The sequence below is a fragment of the Artemia franciscana genome, chromosome 3 (genome assembly GCF_032884065.1).
Source record: "Artemia franciscana chromosome 3, ASM3288406v1, whole genome shotgun sequence".
NCBI lineage: Eukaryota > Metazoa > Arthropoda > Branchiopoda > Anostraca > Artemiidae > Artemia > Artemia franciscana.
This window is the reverse complement of record NC_088865.1, coordinates 31881897-31894812: the sequence shown is the minus strand read 5'-3', so window position 1 is coordinate 31894812 and position 12916 is coordinate 31881897. Positions and strand designations below refer to the sequence as shown.

The window sequence follows — 12916 nt, the reverse complement described above, 5'->3', positions numbered from 1 at the left end:
GCTCTCTTTGGAGGAGTTGGGGGGAGGGGTTCAGTGATTTGGCGAGTTTGGTGCTTCTGGACGTGCTAGGACGATGAAAAGTGGTAGGCGTTTCAGGGAGCTGCAAAATTTGACTTGATAAAGTCGTTTTCCCAGATTCGACCATCTGGGGGGCTAAAGGGAGAGGAAAAATTAGGTATTTATAACTTACGAGTGGGTGATCGGATCTTAATGAATTTTGATATTTAGAAGGACATCGTGACTCAGAGCTCTTATTTTAAATCCTGACCGGCATTAAGCCTCTTTATTTTCCTTTTTAAGTCAATCTATTGATTCATAGAATTTTGTTAGAGCTCATACCATATGATCTCTTGGCTCTTTGCTCTTCTCGCCTCGTCACAAGTGCCATACGAGCTCAGAGCTCCTGGTTCTGTACGACAACTTTTATCTCCCCTAAAAGAATCAACCTTTTGAATACAAGATTTTTATTTAATAAACTAAGATTATTTCTAACTAAAATTATTTATACTGTAACCAATTAGCTAAGAGATCTTCGTACATTTTTGAGAAAAAACTGGAGTCAAGGGGATTGGTCTTACTCCAGTAAAGTCGTTCAGGCCTCCCTTCTTTGGATTGGAGTATTATAGTCCAGCTTCGAGCACGACAGGTAGCATCCGGAATATATATACTGACCGGAATATCCAGAATTAAAGAAAAATACCGACAAGAAATATTGATAGTTTGTCAGGGAATGCTTTTGTTAGATCAATGGGACATATACTGCTTTTTCAATTTCGGTAGTTTTTCTATTATTTTCTTGGCTGAAATTTTCAGGATTTTATCTTTTGAGCTTCAGGGGTTAACCTATATTTTAGGCAATTACTTCATTCTTACCATAACGAGAAACAGCACGACGTGTTTCTTGTTTACGGAGGGCTAATGTAATATTTTTCTAAGGCGAAAAAGTTTTAGTTCCAAATAGGTTAACCCCTGTAATGGAGTCAAGTTGAAGTAAGAAGTGTGTATTGAAATAGTCATCGTCAGAAGTTCTTATTTCACCTCACTCTTCGTTTTTTGTCTTAGAAACATATCCAAAGGCAAGCTGGCCTAGTGTGGAATCTTTAATAAAGGGTGGGAGGGCTGTGTACAAAAAAGGTAAATAAAATTCATTTTTAAAATTCAATTCATATTAAAACGTTGTTGCTGTTATTACTTTCATATGGAAGTTTTTGGGAACTCTTTTTCTTTGATGTTATGTCAAGTGAACGCAAAATTTTGCTAAAGATAGTGTAGTGAGTATGTAAACGAAATCACTGAACATTCGTTTTTGGAGTTCTTACGTAGCAATAGAAATAATTCTTTTTCAAGGTTATTTTTCTGAGAAAAGCTACAACACAAAATATCGTCAAATTTGCAAGTCTTTCTGTTGAAACTACACTCTTCCTTCCAACTTGTGATTGGGTATCAAACAATTTGCGTTAACGAACTGTAGTAAGGAGCGACCCGGCTCAATAGTAACCAAAACTCTAAAAGTTGGGATTTTGATACCAATAGTTCCATCAAAAGAATCGCATTTTAATGCTGATTTTAAATATATAAGTTTCATCAAGACTAGTTATACCCATCGAGAATTTCAATGAAGGGGGCGCGAGATTTTTTAGCATTATTTGAAAAAAACAATGAAAAAATAAATATGAAAAGTTTCTATTTCTACTGAAAGTAAGGAGCAGCATTAAAACTTAAAACGAACAAAAATTATTACGCATATGAGGGGTTTACCTCCTCGTTATACCTCACTCTTTACGCTAAAGTATTTTTAGTAATTTCAACTATTAATTCTACGGCCTTTGTGATTCAGAGTGTGATTTAAGTTCTAAAGCTTGAGCTTTAGTTTAAAGAGCGAGGTATCGACGAGGGTTGAACCCCCTCATATACGCAATAAAAACATACGAATATATAAGTTCGTTACGTAAGTTAATTCGTAAGTTACGTATAATTTTTACCAATGAAAACGTTTGTAAAAAATTAAAAGTTCTACTTGCCTTTTTAAGTAATCAAAAAATTGGAGGGGAACTTGGCCTCCTTCTTCACTGCTTTTTTCTCAGTCTTCCGATAATTGCAATTAATTAATATGCAAATTTTGTTTTAATTATTTATGTGTGGAGAGTCAAGATCAAAACATGCATTAATTCAAAAACGTCCAGAAATTAAATATAAAAAAACAAGTTTTTTTAAATGAAAGTAAGGAGCAACATTAAAACTTAAAACGAACAGAAATTACTCCGTATATGAAAGGGGCTTTTCCTCCTCAACGCCCCGCTCTTTACGCTAAAGTTTCTTACTGTTTTAAAAAGTAGAGTTACGTGAAAGAGTCAAACTTTAGCTTTGAAATGCCTCTGACTTCAGTTTTTTTTTAATTTAATTCTATTTCATTTTTATTTTTTCAGATTTTGTCACTAAGGTTTTGATGTCGTTACAATGCAGATTGGTACAACTACATACCCCTTTGATCCGATTCCTTTTTTACCAGACAAATTTGCTATGGAGATAGACTAAGAACGTTAACAAAAATTCGTTTATCAACTTTCAGGTAAGACCTGTTACTCTATAGTATGCTCAATTCATTTAACTAACAAGTTTAACATGTCCATTGTTTAGATATGTTCAATTTCTGTAATAAAAAGGGTGCAAGGTCCTTCATGCAGTCAACGGGGATGAGGTCTAAATTATATGATTTCATCTATAATTTGAATCTCGATAGTATGTTCAACATAGTATGTTCAATTTATGTTCAATTAGACCTGTTACTCTATAGTATGCTCAATTCATTTAACTAACAAGTTTAACATGTCCATTGTTTAGATATGTTCAATTTCTGTAATAAAAAGGGTGTAAGGTCCTTCATGCAGTTAACGGGAATGAGGTCTAAATTATATGATTTCATCTATAATTTGAATCTCGATAGTATGTTCAATTCATTTAATGAGCACATTCAAAATATTCAATGTTTAAATATATTCAATTTCTCTTTAAAAAGGGCGAAAGGTCTTTTAGAGGTCAACGAGAATGAGGTCATAAATGAGGTCTACGTTGGCCTTACCTCAATGAACAAAACATGTGTTTGACGTGGCACAAAGACTTGATAATTCCCCTTGTAAGAATCCCTGACATCGTTGGTGAAATTACTGACTTGCTTGATCTGTTATTTTTAGGAAAATGGGAAAATGTTATTTAGGAAAATAGGAAAATAGCACTAGATCAAAATGGATTTTTTCAAGATATTTTTCCATTTATATAGCCCAGTTTGACTGCCTAGTTAATAGCTAGTCGATTGGGATTTAAACAAATTTGGACCTTCTTTTTTCAGATTAAAAATGGCTCACAGCCATATTATTGGAATCTGTTCCTTGATTTTATTGGTGAGATCCAAAAGCCAAGGGAAATTTGACAAAAGACGAAGCTAAAATGCATTTGCGTCCCACCAAAGATTTTCTAAAAGTGAACAAGATATTTTGTTTCCGAACTTTTTTTTTAATGTATAACAGTTAAAACAAAGCTAGCTTACAGAGGATTGGCATGTAAAATAGGATGTAAACACTTGAGCCAATTTGTCCTTTTATTTCATTGTCCTAATTTGACCTTGTTTTTATCTTAGGCCCAATGAAAAGAAAAATCAATTCAAAAGCTTTTGAATCCGGGTTTTTATATCTTATTACTTATTATAAATAATTTCTTTACTTCGTTTTAAAACATGAGATGTCGTTTTTTTTTGTCTAAAAAAAGTTGACTTACTCAATAGTTCCTTACAGTCTTTGACCCTCACAGAGAGATCTGAGTTGCCAATCGAGTTTACAATACCGAGCTTATCAGACAAAAAATTAATACGAAAATGTTAAAATTAATACGAATAGCACAAGTATACAATTGTCACCCTTCGCATAATTGTTTGTTCCGATTTAAATCAGTATTAACAACTAAACATGTCAAAAGTTTGAGAAATACATGGACTTGTTTGTATAAAAAGACAAATTTCTATTACACAATTATGTATTTCAACAGTCCACACTTTATTAACTTGAGGTAAGAGATAATTTATCTCTATTTCTAAAATACTTTTTTTCTTAAAAATCTCATTAAACGATGTTTTGCAGATAAACATACTCAAAACAGCTTCCTAATATTACTATAATTATTGATATTACATAAAAATATGTAAATTCAGAGTAGAAAAATAGCACTTGTCCTTATTATGTAAAAATCATGGTTGCTCCCTTGGAGGCACTCAGTAAAAAACAAACACTAGTCCATAGGTGTAATATACCAGGTGTATAGCCACAGAGCAAAAGATGCCCATGCCTTTCAAAAAAAATTATTTTTTTACTGGACTAATAGTCCAGTAAAAACTTAGTTTTGACCCGGCATAGGAGCAACTGAAATGTTTTTTGGCACCCTAGGCGAGGTCAAAAGTGGTAAAAATACCATTTGTGAATATGTAATTGTAAAAAAAAAGAAAAAAAAAAAGAGAAAATGGGGTACCAACTGATGGTCTTTATTCCACCATTTAAGGCTCTTGAGGTTGTATTTCTTTATTTTATTCACTGCTCTCGAAATTAAGAACCCTTTTATATTTTTAGTTATCAAAGCAATTTCGAAGGAATTAAAGGGTATCAGTTGAACGTGACACTAATCTTAGTGGGACTTGAATTGTCCGAAAATTTTTGCTGAAAATTTTCCTAAAACAAAAAATAAAAGTAAAGTTCGTGAAGTAAATACTTTTGCCTCCCCTACTCCATAATTTGTTAATGCTTTTGCTTTTAAAGAACTTACTTTGTTCACAGGAAACATGTATTAGCTTAGGGGAATTTGAGCTCTTACGCAAGCATGGGAATAGTTTAAAATAAGGGCATAAGTAGTATAGTTTTGTCTTTATTACCAGGCCAATTTAGTTTTTTTTAAGACGTCTTAATTTTCGCCTATGATTATAACAGGAGTTACCGTTTGAAAAATTATGTAACAAAACCTTCTGCTGCTTTCCTTCGAGGCATAGTGCTAAATAATTGTTACTAGTGGCCTCAGATGACAAACATCTGATTGGTAGAATTTTTTTCTAGTGCTGGAGCGTACGTACCTGTTGGAAAATGATAATCAAAACCACCGTCATGCCATTAAAGTCATGGAAATTGAAGTAAGTCATCACCGTGTATGATTTTGCTTTCCCTTCTTGACTTTTTTTTTTTTTTTTTTTTTTTTTTTTTTTTTTTTTTTTTTTTTTTTTTTTTTTTTTACATTTTCACAATTCGTTGCTGATATGATAGGGATTTACATGTTGAACCATCTTTGTGTGCACAACCATCCAAACAAATTCGTACCTCAATATTATAATTTCTAACTGTATCAAAACAAATAATTTTTAATTGTACCAATTGTACCAAACAAATTTATAATTGTTCCTCAATATTTTTATTGTCGTTTCAATGTCTCTTTCTGGCGGCTTAGTATATATCTAACTTCTTTTTAAGGATTAATACTCCAGTAAAAACTTGGTTTTGACCCGGCATAGGAGCAACTGAAATGTTTTTGGCACCCTAGGCGGGGTCAAAAGTGGTAAAAATACCATTTGTGAATATATAATTGAAAAAAAAAAAAAAAACAGAAAAGAAAATGAGGTGCCAACTGACTTTTCCCATTCCACCATTTAAGGCTCTTGAGGTTGTATTTCTTTATTTTATTCACTGCTCTTGAAATTAAGAACCCTTTTATATTTTTAGTTATCAAAGCAATTTCGAAGGAATTAAAGGGTGTCAGTTGAACGGGACACTAATCTTGCTGGGACTTGAATTGTCCGAAAATTTTTGCTGAAAATTTTCCTAAAACAAAAAATAAAAGTAAAGTTCATGGAGTAAATACTTTTGCCTTCCTACTCCATAATTTATTAATGCTTTTGCTTTTAAAGAAATTACTTTGTGCACAGGAAATATGCATTAGCTTAGGGGAATTTGAGCTCTTACGCAAGCATGGGAATAGTTTAAAATAGGGGCATAAGTAGTATAGTTTTGTCTTACATTTACTAGACCAATTTAGTTTTTTTAAGACGTCTTAATTTTCGCCTATGATTATAACAGGAGTTACCGTTTGAAAAATTATGTAACAAAACCTTCTGCTGCTTTCCTTCTGAGGCATAGTATTAAATAATTGTTACTAGTGGCCTCAGATGACAAACGTCTGATTGGTTGAATTTTTTTCTAGTGCTGGAGCTTACGTACCTGTTGGGAAATGATAATCAAAACCACCGTCATGCCATTAAAGTCATGGAAATTGAAGTAAGTCATCACCGTGTATGATTTTGCTTTCCCTCTTGTCTTTTGGGGATTTTTTTTTTACTTATTTATTTATTTATTTATTTATTTATCTATTTACATTTTCACAATTCGTTGCTGATATGATAGGGACTCACATGTTGAACCATCCTTGTATGACAGCCAATGGCGCCAATTCAACCAATTTAAATGGTGGGCTGAGGGGACTAAAAAAACTTAAATACTAAAAAAAAAAGAATATTATATATTTTGCTTCTGTAATGGTTGTGTGGCTCAACCATTACGATTCTTGTTAGTTGCAACAAAAAGTATATGGTCTTTGCATCCCTCTCCCATCTCTATTTTTAGAGGCAAATATTATAATCATCATTAGTCCATGATGGATATATTCACTAAATTCAAAACATAATTATACTATTATTTAAATTGAATTCTTGCTAATCTTCTGTTCATGAAAACCTACAAAGTGATATCCTTCGGATAGTTTAAATTTTAGATTCATATCCCCACAATTTCTAAACCTTACCGTTTTTGTGGCAGTATCCGACCTTAATCGCATGCAACTTTAGGTCTTGGACAATTCGATAACAGTACAAGAACTCGATACTGTTACTGCCTTTTGAAATAAAACATTGAGTTTTAACCTGAAAAAATTAAAACTTAAAACGAACAGAAATTACTTCGTATATGAAAGGGGCTGGTCCCTCCTCAACGCCCCGCTCTTTACGCTAAAGTTTGACGCTTTCTCTCAGCTCTACTTTTTAAAACAGTAAAAAACTTTAGCTTAAAGAGCGGGGCGTTGAGGAGGCACCAGCCCCTTTCATATACGAAGCAATTTCTGTTCGTTTTAAGTTTTAATGTCGCTCCTTACTTTCAGTTAAAAAAATTTGTTTTTTTTTAAATTTCTGAACGTTTTTGAATTAATGCATGTTTTGTGTTTGGCTCTCCGCAGATGAATAATTAAAACGAAATTTGCATATTTATTTTTTTTGGCTAAATGGCTTTCTCATAGTTTTGATAGAATGATTTCGGGAAAAAAGGAGCGGTGGAGGAGGCCTAGTCCCCCCCCCAGGTTTTTGGTTACTTAAAAAGGCAACTCGAACATTTAATTTTTTACAGACGTTTTTATTAGTAAAAGATATACGTAACTTAAGAATTAGCTTACGTAGCGAACTTTTGTATTTGTATGTTTTTGTTACGTATATGAGGGGGTTTACCCCCTCAGCAGTACCTCGCTCTTTATAAAAAAGCTTAAGTTTTGTCCCAATTTTTCGAAGAATGACCCCTGAATCACAAAGGCCGTAGAATAAATAGTTGAAATTACTTGTTTGATTGTATTTATTTATATACGTACTCATATAACCTGCACACGAAGAGGATTTCACTTTCATATTGGCTCTCTTTTTTCCCTCAAATCAATTGATGCTGAATTGATAAGATCAACTGATTCCCCAATTGATGACAAATAAAGACAATAAAAATGTGGAGGAGGGGGAATTCCAACTAATTGGCACATCTTGCGTGAAAAATAAAAATAAATTTGGGGAAAATGCAACCATTTTGGATTGGAAGGCAGGGCATCTTTGACTCTCTGGCTATAGACCTGGTATATAGGTGCATTGAGTCTAATGTATAATGCTATGGGCTAGTGTTCGTTTTTTACTGAGTGCCTCGAAGGGAGCAACCATAATTTTTTGTATAATAAAGAAAAGTGCTATTTTTCTATTCTGACTTAACATATTCTTATGTAATATCAATCATTATAGCAATATTATTAAGCGGTTTTGCGTATTTTTATCTACAAAACATCGCTTTATGAGATTTTTAAGAAAAAAAGAATTTTTGAAATAAAGACCAATTATCTCTTACCTCAAATTAATAAAGTATGAACTGTTGAAATACGTAATTGTGTAATAGTGATGTGTTTTTTATACAAAACAAAACAGAAGTCCATGTATTTCTCAAAATTTTTACATGTTTAGTTGTAAATATTGTTTTAAATCGGAACAAACAATTATTTGAAGGGTGATAATTTAAACTTGTGCTAATTGTTGGTTTAACGAGATGTTTTCTTATTAATTTTTTTGTCTGATAAGCTACAGTGTTGCAAACTCGATTGGCAACTCTGGTCTCTGTGTGGGTCAAAGAGTGTAACGAACTATTGAATAACTCAAGTTTTTTAGGCAAAAAAAGAAGAAAAATAACTACATCTCATGTTTTAAAACGAATTAAAATTTATAACAAGTAATAAGATGAAAAAATAACCGGATAAAAATATTACATTGATGCTTTTGAATCGAATTTTTATTTTCATTGGGTCTAAGATAAAAGACAAGGTAGTTTACATGTCTATCCTGTGTAAGCTAGCTTTGTTTTACTACTGCTACTACTAATAACTCACTGCAGCACCAAGCCGCCTGAGGCCAACACAGCTACGCACGCTCCTCCTTCAACCTAATCTATTTAAAGACTCCTCTTTACACCCTCCCAGAAGTTCCCATTTCCTTTAAATCTTTATTTATGACATCCTCCCAACCTAGACAAGGACGACCTGCTTTCCTTGTAGCCCCAGACGGTTGGCCAAAAAAGACAATCTTCGGTAATCTGTCATCCTTCATCCGTAGAACGTGGCTTAGCCATCTCAACCTTTCTTTCATTATAGCCCCAGAAAGCGGGATTGAACCACACTTTTCGTACAACCTACTGTTTGAAATACGGTCAGTCAGCCGGGTACCCAGAACAATCCGTAGGCAATTTCTCTGGAAAACATCTAGTAAATTTTCATCTGCTTTTCGGAGTGCCCATGCTTCAGAGCCTTATTTGACCACTGTCATCACTATAGCTTCCAATATTCTAATCTTGGTTTGTATGCTTATCTTTCTATTCTTCCAAACTTTTTTTTACTGTGAAAAAACACCCTGAGCTTTAGCTATTCTACTTTTAACATCTTCACTGCTCCCACCATCTTTACTAATAATACTACCAAGGTAACTGAAGCTCCCAACCTGATCAATCTTTTCGTTACCTAATGTCACCTGTTCATCTTCACTTATTCCTAGCCTTAGTGACTTAGTCTTCTTAACATTAATTTTCAAGCCTATTTTAGCACCCTGAACTCGTAAAACCTCTAAAAATTCATTCATTTTGCTCACACTTTCATCTAATATGCGTAAATCATCAGCATAATCTAAGTCCAGGAGCGTTCTTCCTCCCCATTTGATTCCATGGTCTCCAATTGCCTTTCCTGTGCTCCTTAAGACGAAGTCCATCAAAATGATCCATATAAAGGGGGATAGAACACAACCCTGCTTAACTCCTGGTTTAATACAAAACCAGCTGCTAACCTCATTTTCTACCTTAACCGCAGCAGTATTATTCTCGCACATGGCGCAGATCACTTTAATGTATTTTTCTGGTATACCATATAACGATAAGACCTTTGTTAACGCTGTTCTATCAACAGAATCGAAAGCTTGCTCATAATCGATAAAATTAAGGACCAATGGTGTTTGACAACGAAGGGACTTCTCAATTATTAACTTAAGAGTGAAAACATGGTCGACACATCCTCTACCTTTTCTAAAACCGCATTGTTCTTCCCTTAAAACTTTGTCTACAGCATGTCTCAGTCTAAAAAGTATCATATTAATCAGAAATTTGCTACCTACAGAGACCAGACTAATGCCTCGATAATTACGACACTCACTCTTGTCACCTTTCTTATACAGTGGTTTAATTAAGGTTTTCCTAAAATCATTGGGTATTTCCCCTTTTTCCAAAATCATGTTCATAATCTTCAGTAGCTTATTCCTAACCTCAGAGCCACCATATTTAAGGAACTCATTAATCATACTATCAGCACCTGGGGCCTTATTATTTTTTAATCCTTCTAGTACTGTCGCTAATTCTTCCTCACTAAACAAATCTTCCTTCACATCCAAGGTATCACAAACTTTTTCATTTTCATCTATATCTTTTCCTGCAACTGTATCTCGGTTTAGCACATTCTCAAAATATTCCACCCATCTTTCTTTAACTTTTTCCTTATCACTAATTGTGGCCCCATTTCTATCTTTAACTGGAACTAGTCCGGATTGGCTACTCCCTTTCAATTTATTAACATGCCAGTATAATATTTTACTATTATGCCGTCTAGCCGCATCTTCCAGATCCTCAGCAATTTTATCCATCGCCTCCATTTCACATCTCCTTAGTTCATATTTTAATGCTTTCTCCACTTTCTTTACATTCCTTCTGTTTTCATACGACCTATAACTCAGATAATTCTTATACAAACCCCTTCTACTCTCTATTAAACCTAAAGCTTTTTCACTAATATTCCTAGTTGCTGTCTGCAACTTCACAAATTGTTTTTCTGAAATTATTCAATCCATCTTCCACATTGTGAAATTTTAAACCCTCAAGTTTAGTACTCAACTTTTCCTGGAATTTTTTTCTCAAATTTTCATCCTGAAGTCTACCAACATCATAACTTTCCGGGAGGGAGTTACCCTTCCGAAATTTCAGCTTTAAATTAACCTTAGACGCTACTAGATGGTGATCTTTACTTTTAAACATCAATAACGGCACTCCTATACACCCTAGTATCTTGTATTGATCCTGCTAGTCTTCTGTTTACAATAACATATTCAATAAGGTTTGCTGTCTTACCATCACGTGAATACCATGTCAACTTATGGGCCATTTTGTGACCAAACACCGTATTAGTTATAACTAGGCTGTTTTACCTACAAAATTGCAAAAGCCTATAGCCATTACGTTTTTCTTTTCCTACACCAAATTTACCTAGGCTAGGATACCATCTATCCCTATTTCTACCAACCTGGGCATTAAAATCTCCTAGCAAAAACACCATATTTCTACCTGGTATCCTGTCTATTTGCTCCTGTAACTGTAAGTAAAATTCATCTGAGTCACTAGTATCTCCATCAGTTGGTTCAATGGGGGCATATACTACTATAACTGATACCCTAAACTTTTTAATCATAAAATGAGCAATTAGTATTCTATTATTAATACCTTCCCAGCCTAAACAAGACTTAGCAGCTTCCTTATTCATCATGAGCCCTACTCCCTGTCTATGTACCCCATCCTTCCTGCCTGAGTAAACAAATTCCATGTCACCTAATTTCATGCTTCCTACCCCTGGTATATGAGTTTCTGAAACTCCTAATAAATCCAGTTCAAACAGTCTAAATTCGTCAGTCAAAATGTCGATGCGATAGTCATTTTTTAACGTCGTAACATTCCAAGTTCCAATTTTCATGTTCTTTAAATCTTTGAAATTATTTTGGCCTCAAGAAAAGCAGTGATCCCGGATACCAGTGCAGGATGGGGACCAACATATCTTCTCAAGTCTACACTGAAGAGCTTAAGCCGGCTTAGAGCCGGACAGCAAGAAGTACCTGGGACCTCCAGTAAGCTGGAGGATTTGTGCAATCCTGGGCCCATCTTGGTCACAACATGGTTTTCAGCACTTGGCGATGCTCTTCTATCAACAAGAGTCGAAATCCTGCACAGACAGTCCCAAGCCTATTACCTCCGACTCATTATATATTCATGCCTACAAATATTATGCTACTACGGGGAGGCAGCTCATAGTAGATAAATTAGCTAGGAAGAGGTTTTTCAGCCCGAAAACGCCCATCAAAACAAACCAAGCCCAGAAAATTATCCAACAATCAGAATCCCGTACGAGTGCTGTGTTGTCTACTAGGCCAACCTGATAAAATATCAGGACAATAAGGTTCAAAGCACATTCTATATGCCTTATTTGAATTCTAAGTGTATGTTCATTTCTAAAAGCTTGTTTTCTATCACACAAAGTCTTGTTTGTTCTGACCTTGAAACAGAAAAAATATGAAAGGGGCTGCTTCCTCATCAACGCCCCTTTCTTTATGCTAAAGTTTTTTATTGTTTTAAAAAGAAGAGTTGAGAGAAAGAGCCAAACTTTCGCGTAAAGAGCGGGGCGTTGATGAGGAAACAGCCCCTTTCATATACGAAGTAATTTCTGTTCATTTTAAGTTTTAATGTCACTCCTTACTTCCAGTTAAAAAAACTTGTTTTTTTTTTATTTAATTATATAACAATGTGCCCCCGATAGTTTTTTTAAATATGGTTTATTTTATATAGTCATTTAAGAAAACAAAACGGCTACTTATCTAAACAGTTTGCCATATTCTATGGGCTTCAGCAAAGAATTGAAGAATAGACTCAGACCAAGTTGTTGTGGGTAATCCCCTGAAAACGAGAAAATGGTGATTTAGTCGACTTCAGAATTTCTTTGATTTATTTGAGAATTTCTTTTATCAAATTGAGCTGTGTAACCAAGCTCTATTTGATAAAAGTGATATTTACTTTGTCATCACTACCACTTATCACACTTACAAGTAAATTTGTCCAGTTTTTATTGGACAATTTAAGTCCGGGGTTTGTTGTAGTTTTCTGTTTCCAGGTTATATAAGGAATAAAGGTAAAAAGTTTTTATATAAGCGCAGCTTATTTTTTATCAATTACTACGAAGGAATCAATGAAACCTAGAACGAATAAAAATTAAAATGAGAAGCCACAATTAATAAAACTAACAGATACTGCTATGG

General features: G+C 34.1%; 1 protein-coding gene across 10 annotated transcripts in view; it reads left to right on the top strand.

The window, feature by feature from the left end:
* The window catches only part of LOC136025163 (uncharacterized), a 489107-nt gene that overhangs the window by 38628 nt on the left and 437563 nt on the right, over positions 1 to 12916 (top strand). The gene's annotated exons all lie outside the window — the stretch shown is intronic.